This window comes from Cebus imitator, unplaced genomic scaffold (genome assembly GCF_001604975.1).
Source record: "Cebus imitator isolate Cc_AM_T3 unplaced genomic scaffold, Cebus_imitator-1.0 Scaffold131, whole genome shotgun sequence".
NCBI classification, from domain to species: Eukaryota; Metazoa; Chordata; class Mammalia; order Primates; family Cebidae; genus Cebus; species Cebus imitator.
Genome location: NW_016107446.1, coordinates 3,214,278 through 3,228,751, shown reverse-complemented (window position 1 = coordinate 3,228,751; position 14,474 = coordinate 3,214,278).

Genomic DNA, 14,474 nt, shown 5'->3' with positions numbered 1-14,474 from the left:
CACTGATTGAATTACATGTCTTCTGTTTTTGTGTCAATTAAAGACATTCACAAATAATTATTTTGTTTCTTCTCCTCTCCTTTCAACTCAGTTTTCACTGGAAATATCCCAAGAAAATCACTTCCTTACTGGTCCCCCAAATTTCCTCTAGTTTATCTACTGTGGAATAGCATTTTTAAAGTTTTGAGGTTGGCATTAAGCCATGAATATGGCTAGGAATCAAAGCATATAGTTCTGTTTATCTACTATATGAGCTAATATGGCAGTGTGCCAATTACATGGCCAAATCCTCCCTTTTATCCATTTTAGGGATTGGATGACTCAGTATTTATATTTTAAAAAGAAAGAGATCTTAATGCTTCTGACCACAGAGTTGGTGCCTGAGATTTGAGTTCCCTTCTGTTATTTCGCTGAGCCTTTCCATTCAACCTTCCCTACACCTCCATCTCTCTGAAGAGCAATCTGAAAATGGTAGGCTGACTCTACTTCTTAAAAAATAAACAAATAAATAGCGATGACTATACTTACTCTGAATATAGTGACATGGTTGACTTTAGGCAAGATTCTGAGAAGGTGGTATTTCTCTTCAATGCATCTGTTTCCTTTTCCTCTCCTAGGTACCCACAGAGAATAATCTCTCTCTCTCTCTCTCTCTCTCTCTCATCCTGATAGTTCTATGTTTGCTCTCTCCAATATAAACATTCCAGTCTGCATTGCTCTCGATTCATTTAGACACATTTGTTTGATGGCCTGCATTGTAACAGGAGAGCAATTAGGTGTGAAATAAATGTATATTGAGTTGATCCTGAAGTCTGAAGTTTTACTCTGTGACCGCTTCAATCAGAACTCCTTTCATCCCACATTCCTAGTGCCTGTGTCCCCAGTGCAAGTCTTTAAGTACTGGCATAACGGCCTATACACACTATGACCACAGATTATTCTTCCTGGAGTATTATTCCTTACTTTGGATCTGTGTAGGTTTTCCCAGAAAGACTCACCTGTTCTTTAGCTCGTTTCTCCTAAAATGTAGAAAGCAGCCTTATGTTAATACATGTCAACATATAAATGACTCATCATGCTTTGACATATGATTTTTTGGGAGATTTTGTAGGTTTGTAGGATCTTTCTTGATAGATAGGCATTTTTACCCAAAGGGTTACTTCTTTAACAGTTACATTTTAAGCATGAGCAAGCCACAAAGAAATGTTATTTCTTTGCTCTTTGCATTGTTTCTCAGGCTTCTCCCTGTTCATCTGTTCTCTCTGTGTTCAAACTCATGCAAGGTCCATTGTCTTAGCGTGTCTCTCTCTATAAGAATACAGAAATGAGTAGCCTGGATGAAATGTGCTCTTCTTTCTTCTCACTCCCAGGCACTGTAAAGCCTTGCCCAGTTCTATCTCAGAGATAGGCCAAAGCCTTCTACAAAAGTATACAAAATTAGCCCATAGATTAAAAAGTCCTTTGGGCGTCTTCTCTGATGTCCCTAGGGCAGTGAGGCAAACACATCTGGAATGGACTTTAAATACCTGCAGAGAGGTCTGTTTAAAGGAAGACTGTGAACAAGTGAACACAGTTCCTGCCCTCTGCCTTGTGGTTTTAAGAGGAAATGGAAAGAACGGAAGCAGGAGAAAATGGCAGGTCTCTCCCTCAGGCAAGAGTCACCACCTGGAAGCTGATTGTGAAAAGCGAACCTGGTGTTTTCTCCTTTCCCTTTAATTACAGCACAACCAGCGTTTCATTTCAGTCTGCAATGGAAAACTGTTCCTCTTTCATTAAATATGTACATTCCATCAAATATGGATTAGCAATGGGCCTTTGCTGGGGAACAGTGAGTTACAGTTTTCTAGTCTGGCCTAAATTATTAATGTTGGTTTTATGATCTAGAAAGCAAATGTATGCATTCCAAAGACGCTTTCAAAGATGTTGTACATTTTCCAAGTAATATGTGACAAGTCCTTTCATTTCAACCATGAAAAGCAGAAAGCCTATTTAGTACATTGCAGAAATGAGTAAGCCATTATTACAAATCAGAACCTGTAGCCAGATCCACACAACTGTTCTCCATTTATCCCTTTTATGTTTGACCATTCTGCTTTGAATCTTCTGTTGACTCTACCACTGCGGCTTGTTGGTTTGATATATTGTTATCTTTCTTATGCACAGGAGCTGGGGTTTGTTGAAACTACAGGTAAACTAATTGTGGCTTCTGTACAGAAATTGTGGATAGAAACCTTAACGTGTAGTCTTCGGTGAGGAAAAAAAAGCAAGCAAAGAAAGAATAAACAGTAATTCATATAATCATAAAATGTGATTAAATCTAGCATTGCGAGTTAATTTAAAATACTACTCGGTGTAATTAATATTTTATTTTTATGATCTCATAGAGGAAAATGTGTTTTCTTTGCTAGAAGCTTTGTAGTTTTATTGTCTATGCCTAGTTTTATAAAAATGTAAAACACATTTAAGGAAAAAAACCCTTTCCGCCATCTTAATAATCTAAAACTAAAATTTAAAATGCCGATGGTTAAATATACTGTCTGCTCTGTGGAATCATACCAAATCAAAAGTCATGTATCATTTCTGGGGTTACTGATGAGGAGGAATACTAGGGCATAGTTTTCATTGCTCTCTCTTATTCAACTAACGAATATTTTATTCCTGAGAGTATTTACATCACACATAGGAAACATATTTTCTGCAAATGTATTTAGCTTATTTAATATTTAACAACATTCTTCTTTTTATAACTCCCTTCATGTGTATGTGTAACTAACATTTATATAAAGCTTTATATTTATAAGACAGTTTCAAAATGCATTATCTCATTTAATCTTTAAAATAACTTTTGAGGCAGGAATCACTAGCCACATTTTACAGACGAGGGAGAAAGAACTCAGAGAGATTAAATTTCCTTGCTAAGCTTGTACAGGGTAGAAAGTGGCAGAGTGGGACATGAATCACAAATTCAGGTCCGGGTTTTGAGTCTCGTCCACTTTGGCCCCTGCAAATGCCATTGCCTTTTAGAGCCTTCTCATCTCAAGCATGTGTTAAATAGTACATCCTTCTCTTCAACTAGAGGGTGATATGCAGATTTACAGGTAGCCCATGTGTTCTTGCTTTTTCCTTACTTCTATATCTAAAATTACCTGTTTACTATTGGGGTAAAATATCAAATGAGTACAAAATTTCCACTTTTAAATTTTACCAAATTGGTTCCACACTCAGCCCACATTCCGCTCTTATTGAGATGGCTTTGCAACCTGCTGGTCTCCTCTGCTGGCATGTGAACTCCTAGAAGGCAGCTATGTTATTATCTTAACCCTTGCTATGCCTAGCTCAGTGTTTCATATATTTATATAATTGAGGTTCAAAAATGTTTGTTATTGATAATGCAGAAAAAGCTAAGATAAAGCTAATCTTCTCTGGATGCTAAGCTATATTAAGCTTCCTTGAATTTGTTGAGCTGAAAATTTTATGCCAAACATACAAACAATTTGAAACCAATGAAACTATTAAAACTAGACTCTTTTTTATTATAGTTCAGATTTTATGAAAATTTACACGTTGACGAAATTAAAGTTGAAAGAGGTCATAGAGATTTTATTTATCTGTTTTCTGAGATATTAGAAATGTGGATGTCTATATTTACTCAAGGGTCAACTAAACAGCAATCAGTCACTCTTGCACATGGCACCAGCCTGCTGCCTGCTGTCTCCCTGGCTCTTTGAGATTTGAGAAACAATAAGGTGCTCTGCCCAGGCCATCCCCTCAGACAAGCTGGGCATTTTCTGAGAGTGAGCTTTGTGGAGTTTGCCCTTGTAAAGCTTGGGTAGGAAATCTCTATTTCAGACACATTCTGTGTCCAGGAAATCTGGTGTTTAGATGTGAACTATTACTCAGTAGTAATGGATAATTTGAATACTGCATTTTAAAAATTTCCAAGTGTCTTGTAATTATTAACCTGAGTAAGGCTTATGTTTTCTAGGACTCTTCAGTGACTATTCCCATGCCTCTTCTTGAATCTTAAATCTCTCTTTTTCTGTTATGAGTCCACAAGTCAGTGGCCCATGCTAAACATTCTAAAAACTCTTCCTTCAATCCTGTTGCCACCTCAGGTAACTATTCTATTTGCAGTCGTTCCTGCACTTCCAGACTTTCTGAGGAATAATCTGCCGTCCTGGTCCTTACCTCCTCTCCAGCCTGCTCCTGCCATCCAAAGTGACCTAAGGTGTGTGCCTCCCACTACTACAGAGAGAGGTTTAATAAGGTAGCGAAACTCTTTTAATTACCCAACTTAATCAGAAGCTGAATTTGCTCTCTTTAAATTTCTACTAAATTTTAATAATGACACATTACATATTTCTAGACATATATGAAGTATAGGAAGCATAAGACATAATATGCCCACAAATGAACCATCTAGAGTGTAACTCGTGTTAATATTTTATCATGTTTTCTTCAATGCCCCCTGCTTAAGAAATAAAATGGTTCAGTACATCTAAACGCTGGCCCTGTTTTCCTTACTTTCAGTATCTCTCCCGTTTCACTTTCTGCAGCATGTGCTGATGATTGATTTTCTCTTTATAACATGCAGCTTCTCCTCAACACTGTCATGTCGTCTGTACTGTCTTTCTGTATTTCCTAGCTGTTACTTTTCATTTGTGTTTGTTTGTTCTTCCTTCCCCACTTGCTCCTTAACAGTTGAGATCCTAACATGTTTTATCTTGGCTCTGATGTGTTGTTGCCTTACCACAATCTAGAGATGTTGTCTACCTGTCCCACTTATTTCTGTGTATTTCACATTTCCTCCATGTATGTTTCTAGCTTTGACCATGATTTTTGAGCACTATTTTCATGTGACCACTAGACATAGATGTCTGGGTATAGAACAGCCTCACCCAGATCTGACTTGTTGGTTTTGTATGCCTTAATGTATTGCACCCCCAATCCACATGGCAAAACCTCATCCCCAAGATGATGGTATTAGGAGGCTGGGCCTTTGGGAGTTAATTAAATCATGGGATCGGCACCTTCAGAATAGGATTAGTGCCTTATTAAAGCAGCCCAGATCCTTTGCTTACTTTCTCTGCCTTGTGAGGCTATGAGGAGAAGATGGCTGCCTATGACCAGGAAGAAGGCCCTCCCCAGATATGTAACCTGCTTGTGCCTTGATCTTGGACGTCTCAGCCTCCTGAATTGTGAGAAATAAATTTATGTTGTTTATTAGCCACTCATTGTATGATATTCTGTGAAAGCAGTCTGGACTAAAACACCTGCCAAATGGCAACTTCCGTATCCTCCCAAGCTCATTTTTCCTTATTCTTCATTAATGACGAAATACTGCACGTCTACCTCAGGAACTTTTCCTAAGGTTAGTTTCCTATCCATTATGACTACTACTGCATTAACGATCTTCCTTATCATATGACCTCATCTTAACCTACCATCTGCCTTCTAATTTGTTTTAATCACTAGATGTTTTACACTCCATATCATCAATTATCTTACATACTGCCAGAATATCTTCAAAAATAATTCTGGTCATACACTGCTAATACTTAAAAATTTCCATTGACCTCTGGTCCTTCAAGGAAATAAAAGCATGGGTTTTTTTTTGTTGCCATGTGAAGACCTTTTCATCTGCTTATTTTCCCTCTCAGTACCTCTGCCCTGCCTGTCTCATTCCTCGTGCACCTGGTTTCCGTCTGCACTGAGGGTGCCCTTCCCCGCCATGCAAAGGGATGCTGGCCAGAGTCTCCGAGTCAACATGCCAGACTAGACTCATTGTGCAACATTGGCCTCCCACCTCCATTCTAAACACTGAGACTAGCTGCATAATTTACGACAGCAAAAAATAATAAACAAACTAAAAACAAAATAAGAAGCATAGCTGAGCTGGAAGGTAAGAAAGGGAAATCCCCAGGTGCCAGAAATTACCCATTACCCAAAAAATGTATTGGGATTTGACCTACATCTTGAGGTGGAGTTTTCACATTCACTCTGTAGAAGAGTTAAGTCTGTACTCCCTGGATTCTAAACTAAATGTAAGGGAGGCCCCTGAGTAAGAGGCAGCTGGAAAGAGGAGTCATGTCCATGAAAGGAAATCTAAAACAAAACTGTGTTCACCAGTCCAGAGGTGCCATATGCAGCATGCTGCCAGCCTTGGACCACAGGTATAGAAAGAGTGCCAATGGCAACAAAACCCAGACACTCGTATTTGTGTTCCACATGAATTTGGGGTTCAGTCTTTAATTTTTTATGTGAACCCCATGAACTGCGAAATTAGCCTTAAATACTTGATTACTAAAACTGGTTAACTCATAGTGCCCAGTGAGAGGCAAAAACTTCCCTACTCAAATTTCTTCGTCACCAAACTCTAGCAAGACTCTAGAAAATGATTCACATGGAAGATAAACTCAGAGTCAAAAATTAAAAGCAATAATGCAACACTGTCTGAATTGCTCACCAATGAACTCTAACTTCAGAGCAATCTGAAAGCGATTTTAAAGAAATGTGTTTGAATTATTCAAAATGCTGAAAGTGGAGCTGGACTCCATAAGGAAAGAACAAAGCATTGTGAAGTAAATATTCCACATAAACTGAAAGAGAACTTAAATATGTGAGAACTGCTGCTTGGGGGTTTGGGTGGAAATACTGCTTAGAGAAATGGAAAACTTAAGTACCCACAACAGGCATGAGAAAACAAAAACCAAACAACAACAACAACAACAACAACAACAACAACAAAAACCAGTCTGTTCTTCCTCAAAAGGAAAAGTACAAATTTGCCTTTTAAGATTGAAGCTCACAATCTCATCACAAGAAGAAGATTCTGGCTGGATCACCTGCTGTGTAACTGATATAATCTGTACCTGCCCTGCAATTCTCATATGCTCCCATTGTGCTTTCAGGTCAGACCACTCTTCCCATTGATATTAAAACAGCAGTGCAGACAAAACCCTACTGGGGAGCACCTGTTGAACAGAGGCTCTCCACTGGGACAGTATGCAGAGGGACACTGGGCAGTGCCTGGAGACATACTTAGTTGTCACAGCTGGGAGGGCTCCTCAGCAAGGGCTGGGGACACTGCAATGTACAAACAGTTCCTCACAGCAAATAATTATATGGTCCAAAATGTCAATAGTATAGAGGTGGAGAAACCCTGCTTCAGATAAAATAACTTTAAATATTATTTTAGTAATGTTACATTATGCTTTCATGCCCTGTTCTTGTGATTCTTCACTATATCCAGATTGCAGCATCTGCCATATTTGTCTGGTAGATTCTATTCACTTGCATGGCCCCTCTCTGGGGTAGAAGTGATGCTGTAGTTAACAGAGGAAAGAGAGAAAAGAAAAGAGACTTATTGTGGGGAAGATTTGGAGAAGTGATTGTGAACAAACTTACTCAAAGATTCTGCCTAAATTTGATGAAACTCCAAAAAAAAGTAACAACTTTTCATTTTAGAAGATCAAATTACATGGATAGAATAACATTTTCAAAAATGAGAAAACGTTGTGGGGAGGAGGTAATATAGGTATGCCAAACTACCACGATGGTTAATTTTAGGTATCATCTTGACTGATGAAGAGATATGCAGACAGCTGGTAAAGCATTAGTTCTGGGTATGTCTGCAAGGGGGCTTTTAGAAGTGACTGGCATGTGAATCAGTGGACTAAGTAAAGAAGACCCACCCTCACATCCAATCAGCTGAGACCTAGATAGAACAGGAAGATAGAAGAATGGCAAATTTGCTCTCTGTCTTTTCTATACCTGGAATACTCTTCTTTTCCTGCCCTTAAATATCAGAACTAGCCCTTGGACTCTGGAATTTACTCCAATGGGCTTCCCAGTTTCTTGGGTCTTCAACCTTGGACTGAGAGTTACGCTATTGGCTTTTCTGGTTCTGAGACCTTCAGGATTGTCCTGAGCCACACCACCAGCCTCCTGATTCTCCAGCTTGCAGACAGCTTATTGTACAGGCTCTCGTTCTCAGTCTGAAAATCACGTGCGCCAATTCACCTAACAAATGGTCTCTCTTCTGTCTGTCTATCTATCTATCTATCTATCTATCTATCTATCTATCATCTGTCATCTATCCATCTATCTCTCTCTCTCTCTCTTATCTATACATCTCATTGGTTCTCTCTCCCTGGATAATTCAACCCTGACTAATTCAGCTACTTATTTTATAGCACAGACATTAATAAAGACAATTGAGGTTGAAATTTGATAAATCAGGAAATGGAGTTTAAACATGCTACATAGATTTACACTGTTAATCAGCAGATTCACTGAAAGCAGAATTTATCACAATAATGGGACTCCAAATTTCTTAGCCATATGCATATATTATTTCTAAATTTAAAATAAAACAATTCTAATAGTGTTAGCAAGGGTGGGATTATAAATATAAATGGAACCATCTTTCTAGAGGGTCTTTTGGCAATATGTATGAAAAGACTTAAAACATTTTAGACCATCTCACCTGGTAGTGCTGTTTTGAATTATTTATCCTAAGGAAAAAAACCACAAGATTTATATTCAAGAATATTTATTGATGTTATTTACGTGTATATATAGTAGCTGAAATTGTAACACTTAAGGTATCATAGTAGAGATTAGCTAAATAAATTATGAAACATGAATAAAAGGTATACAAGCTGCCATTAAAATTCATGTTATCAAATACCATCCAGAGACAGATACAAAGAATGATCACAATATAATGTTGCCTAAGGGGGAGTCTATATCAAGAATATCTTCCCAATTATGTTAAGTATATATGATTGTCAGGCAGACATTGCTGCATCCTCTCCACACCCAAATATTCTTTTCCCTAAGAGCAGAACAAGCTTAAGTATCAGATTCCCTGATAGGAATTTTGCTTTAGGAGGAATTAGCATGGGGTATGTTGATACTCCTAAAAAGCTTCACAGAATAGTGTTAAAGAAAGAAAAACTAAATTATCCAAGAATATGTGGGTTTTGACAACTTTGTGAAAAAAGAAAAAAAAAGTCCATTGCTTAAACAAAGCATATTAGATCACGTGGGGAAAAATACAGGTATCTGTAAAGAAACACATTAAAATAAAATATTAATGGAATATACTTCTGGAATTGGGGGAGTAGACACTATTATGTTTCCTTCTGATTTGCATTCTAAATCTTTCATAGAAGGAAAAATAATGTATGAGCATCTGTTTCTTTTTTGTTCCACCAAGAATCCATTTGCTCACTTCCTGGTAACCATGCCTTTATTTTCCTGTGGAGAGCTACCCTGCTTGCCATTCTCAGACCATGTGGCTTTAGCGAAGTGTCTTAGCCAAGAATCTAAGGGTGGAGCACGTGACATAGGACATTACCTTTCCCTAGCCGTGGGGATTAAGCCTGAGAGAGGCAATGAGATGACCACTGCCAAAGGGTTATAGATTTTTGAAGTACATACTTTTTTACCATCAGACATGAACTTAGGAAGATGTCAGTTCTAGAACGGCTGTTGCAGAACTTGCAACTACAGAAGGAGAAATTATGAGACTGTGGAGCAAACCCATAGAGAAAGCAGAACATGAGACTTGCCCAAAGACTGTACCACTCTGGGCCTCACAGTTACTTGGGTTAAAACATACACTTTAAACTTAAGCTAGTTGGGGCAGGGTTCTCAGTCATTCACAACCAAAATGATGATGATAGTTTTTACAAATTATGATTTCATTTTATTCATGCATTTGATAGTAGTCTGTCCTGACATTCATGGTCTTTTGGTCATAAATCTCTGAAAAGAATCATAAAAATCCATTATGGATAATAATTTATTATATTAGAGCAATTTCCTCCTTTAATTTGCATAGAAATCAAGGTACTCCTTCATTCTTATTATTATAAAATCCTTAAACTTGTGATGATTCATTATGTCTCTGTAATACCCCCAAAATATATAATAACTGAGGAAACAAAGGCAGTATAAAAGCATTTTTTTTCCTCTCCCTTTTAGTCCCAGGTATTCACTCTCAAATCAGTAGAATAATAATGTAATTTTTCAATTAATTCAGGCAGAAAAAAAGGTTAAAGGCATTTTTGAGCAAAAGTTTTTTTTTTTTCTTAATTTTTCTTTTGGTTTGACGAACATGACAAAATAAACCAGGGAAATTTCTAGAACTACTACATCAAAAATGGACTTTCAGCCTAGGCAGGAGGATTGCTTAAGGCCAGGAATTCATTACCATCATAAGCAACATAGCAAGACCTCATCCCTACATGAAAAAAAAAAATAACCTTAACCAGGCTCACCTGTAGTCTTAGCTGCTTGGGAGACTGAGGCAGGGGGATTACTTAAGCTGGAGCAATGAACTATGACTGCACCACTACACTCCAGCCCGGGTGATAAAGCAAGACCTTTTTCTTTTTCTTTCTTTTCTTTTTTTTTTTTTTTAAAGAAGAACATTGACTTTCAGTAGTTTTTGTCAGAAAACAGTGATGAAGACTTTTTCCTCCTTAGATCACAATATAGGACATTCGTCCTTCCAGTTTTTTCTACATTCAAGTGGATAGAGGACAGAACCCCTGGTTAATGAGTCCAATTCTGACAATTACATTAAGCTTAGCCAAGCTACAGTCAATTACGATGTTGGTACCAATAAATGATCTCTTTTAGCATGAATTCTGAGGCCATGGGCCTGGTATAGTTGCATGAGATTAACTAATGAGAGAAAGGTAGTTCAAAAGACTAGAGATCAGTTCAAAAGACTAGAGAAACCAGTTCAAAAGACTAGAGATCAGTTAGCTCTGCTATTTATCTATTTCTGGCAATTACAGTGGGTGATTTCCTGATGCACATCAGTGTGGGTTTCACTTTTTATGATTTTAATGAAAGAGGTTTTGATCCCCTGGAAACTTTACTTGCTTAATATCATCAGAATTCTCCAAGATTTGTTAGTAAGGGCCATGTGACAGGTATCTACATTCCCTGTGTCTTTTCCGAGGGGAGCTCAGATCTTTCAACGTGAACAAGTGTTTTGTGCATCAGCGTGGTAAATGGGAGTACAGAGGGATAGAATAAGAATTAGGCCTACTGGGTCTTCCTTGATTGGGCTGAACTAGAATCTGAAACTGCTTTGAAAAAGAAGTTGGTCCTTTAGAACCTAGTGGTCTTTCTTTTCATGTCTGAACAATACAACTTGAAGGTTGGCTCCCTGGTGCAATATGAAATTGAGGGCCAGCTTTTAGCTGGTTCCAGATGTGTTTGTTCTCCACCTGATTTTTACCTCATGCCACATCATCACTCTTACTGATGGAACTATATTTGCCTTCTCTCTTTCTGTTCGGTTTTAACTGTACCATATATGATAATGCTAATTAGCAAGACCTCCTCTCAAAAAAAAATCTAGGACATGAAACATATGAAAAGATATAAATTCAGCAGTCCCCAGAAAAATCAGGCACAATCACTTGTAAACAACATATATATGTGTGTGTTTACGTGTATACACATATAATAACTCAGACAATATGTGTAATATTTTGTAATGTTTTAAAAAATTAAAAATGTCACTTGACCATATGGAGTTTTAGGCACTTTTGACAATGTAAGGCACAACTGGTTATATACATGTTACCTAGCATGGGGCCGGCAGCAGCTGCTTTGAGTCCTGACTGTTGTGACAGTGATAACAGTAACAATGATAACAGCAATGATGAAGTCTCACATTTAAAATTTTCAAGTCACTCATCACATCCCAAAATACTCCCTTCATCACCTTTTATTTCTACTGGTGTCATCCTGTGTATTTTGTATGTACAATGACCTTAAATAGATCAACCAAATGTTTTGGATGATGTCAACTATTTAAGGCTTTTTGAAAATATAAGGTTCTTGAGAATTCATTTTTTCCCTCAGCTGGTAGAAGAGATAAACAATTTGAACTTATCAGAGCATCGTATCATTTGAACAGGAAGTCTTAAATTTTTAAAGGCCAGAAAATTGCCAATGAGGTTAGATGTGATCTATTTTTTTCTAGATTCTGGCATCATTTGCACTTAATTAGATATCCAGACACGTCCATAACTTAGCAGTCATAGGTAATGTTGTTGGAAAATGGTATGAAGTGGCTTGGTTGTACAAGAAGAATAGGTTAGAATTCGCTTTCTTCTGAGCTTAGCTACTCAAGTAGTTTATAGTAAAAGGCAGGTAGATTCACCTTCAGAAGAATGTAGGCAGCTAACCTGAAAAGAAGAAGACTACAAAAAATAATAGAAAGAAATAAGATATTCCTAGACAAATTTTCTTTTAAATATATATTTTATTGGTTTTGGGGTACATGTGAAGAACATGCAAAATTAATGCATAGGTACATACATGGCAATGTGGTTTGCTGCCTTAAGGAGGGACAGTACAATACAACATTATCAATATTTGCCCTAATCCCTACTACTAAATGACAATTGCAAAGGAAGAACTCTTAAAATAACTGTCTGGCCCTGCAATAATGCTTCCCTTTTAAATCGGTAGTTTCCTCCGCAATGCATTGCTTGGAAGATGCAACAATTTTAGTTACTGAAAGCACCATCTCAAATCATCTTTAGTCGCAACAAATGGTAAACATTTAGAGAGCAGTATATTTGTAAAATGCATTTTATATTGGGGAAGTTTGATATAATACAGAAATAATCATTGAAAGCAAGATACCATGACCAAGCAATTAACAATCAATTCTTCAATTTTAATTTACTATACAGTAGATCTGAGGCACTGCATATAAAGACAAAGATATTATAATACGACAGAAGTCATTCCAGCCTTCCAGTTGCTTATGGTCCAGCAGGAAGGATGCACACGGGACAAATAATGATAACTAATGACAAATGAGATGAGTCTTAACAAAGTAGAAGAACATATTGCAAGGGAATGTAACTCACTCCAGGGATATGAAAGAAATTGTTAAACTGATGTTTAAACAGACCTATGAGATGAGTAAATATCACCCAATCAAAAATAAAAGACTGCTTTCTAGGCCAAGAACACAACATGCGAAAGGTTGATAATGTGAGAGGACATATGAAGCATAGAAAACATCCCGTGTGGCTAGAGAATAGAGAAGCCTAAGAAGTGTTGAGGAAAATGAGGCTAGAGAGGTGGGCTTTGGATTTGGGATTTTATCAGATTAACAGGGAACATTTGAAAGATTTTAAGCAAGGTTAGATTTAAGCATAGTTACATTAGCCTTGAAAAAAATCTGGTTTTAGTTCAAATTCTGCAACAAATTACCTTTGTTTATTTCAGTGTATCCATCAGTATAATGAGATTTGACATGCTGTTTGCAGATCCTCCCTTCTCTGGGTCACCTTAAAATAAGTCACAAACAAAGGAATGAAATTGTTAATGGGAAGGGAAGAAGCAAGACTCCATATGAAGACTAACACTGACTTACCTGTTTGTGCGTGCCTCTCTGTGTATTTTATATTGGTGCTGGTGAAGATAGTTCTTTATGCTGATGCATAATAAGGTGAAATGTGTCTGTCTTTTTTCTTCCATTGGCCCAGGCACAGGTGCCATTATAATTGCTAAGATTATTTGCATATTGGCTTTTAATGATGCATTTAAAAATATTCATCCCATTTACTGACTTAGTCAGACAATTTACTTTTGTAAATGTGGGCCAATGTCATGCTTAAATTCCCAAACTACTATTTATGTAAAACTCCTCACTTAAGTTTTTATACTCTTCCTCTCCCCCGTAAGGGAAAAAAATATAATTCTGACTGTATAAGCACCAACTAAACAGAACACAAAACACGGCAGATAATAAAAACATATCTTCACAAATGAGACATGTCATTTCACCATTGAAGAGAGAAACAAAATAAGCTGGTTTTCAAGTTCCATGTCTTGTATGCTGCTTTCAACTAAATGCCCTTACATTTGTAAGCCTTGGGATAGGCTGGGGCTTTTATTATTATTTTAAAGTCCCCATAATTACAACTTACCATCAGAAGTGAGACAGATGCTATTGGATATGAATAGCATATGCAATGGATATACTGACATTGCCTTCACAACAGTCACAAGGAATGGACCAAAGGCATTTTGGTAACCCATATTTTTATTCCCAAAGCAAGGAATGAGATGGCATGGAACTCAGTGTAAATCCCAAATTTACATAAAGTTATAAAATAATTTAGACCATGAGTAGTGGCTACCACCTTCCTGACTTCCAGAAAATGATGGTGCCAATATTGAACATTTAGTCTTTGAACAATAGTTTGGAGAAAATGTAAAATGAGTTTATGAGCTTGTTTTTAAAAAGCTCCTAGGCTCCGTATAAGAGTACGTGTCCTATGTTATTTTAATAAACTACATTTGTGATTGTTTTGGTGAGTCTTTTACTTTGAACCCTATTTGTATAAATTTGTTAATAGGGAGATCATAGAATCACTGATTAATTGCATCATAGAGTTGCATGATATGGATTAGATTTT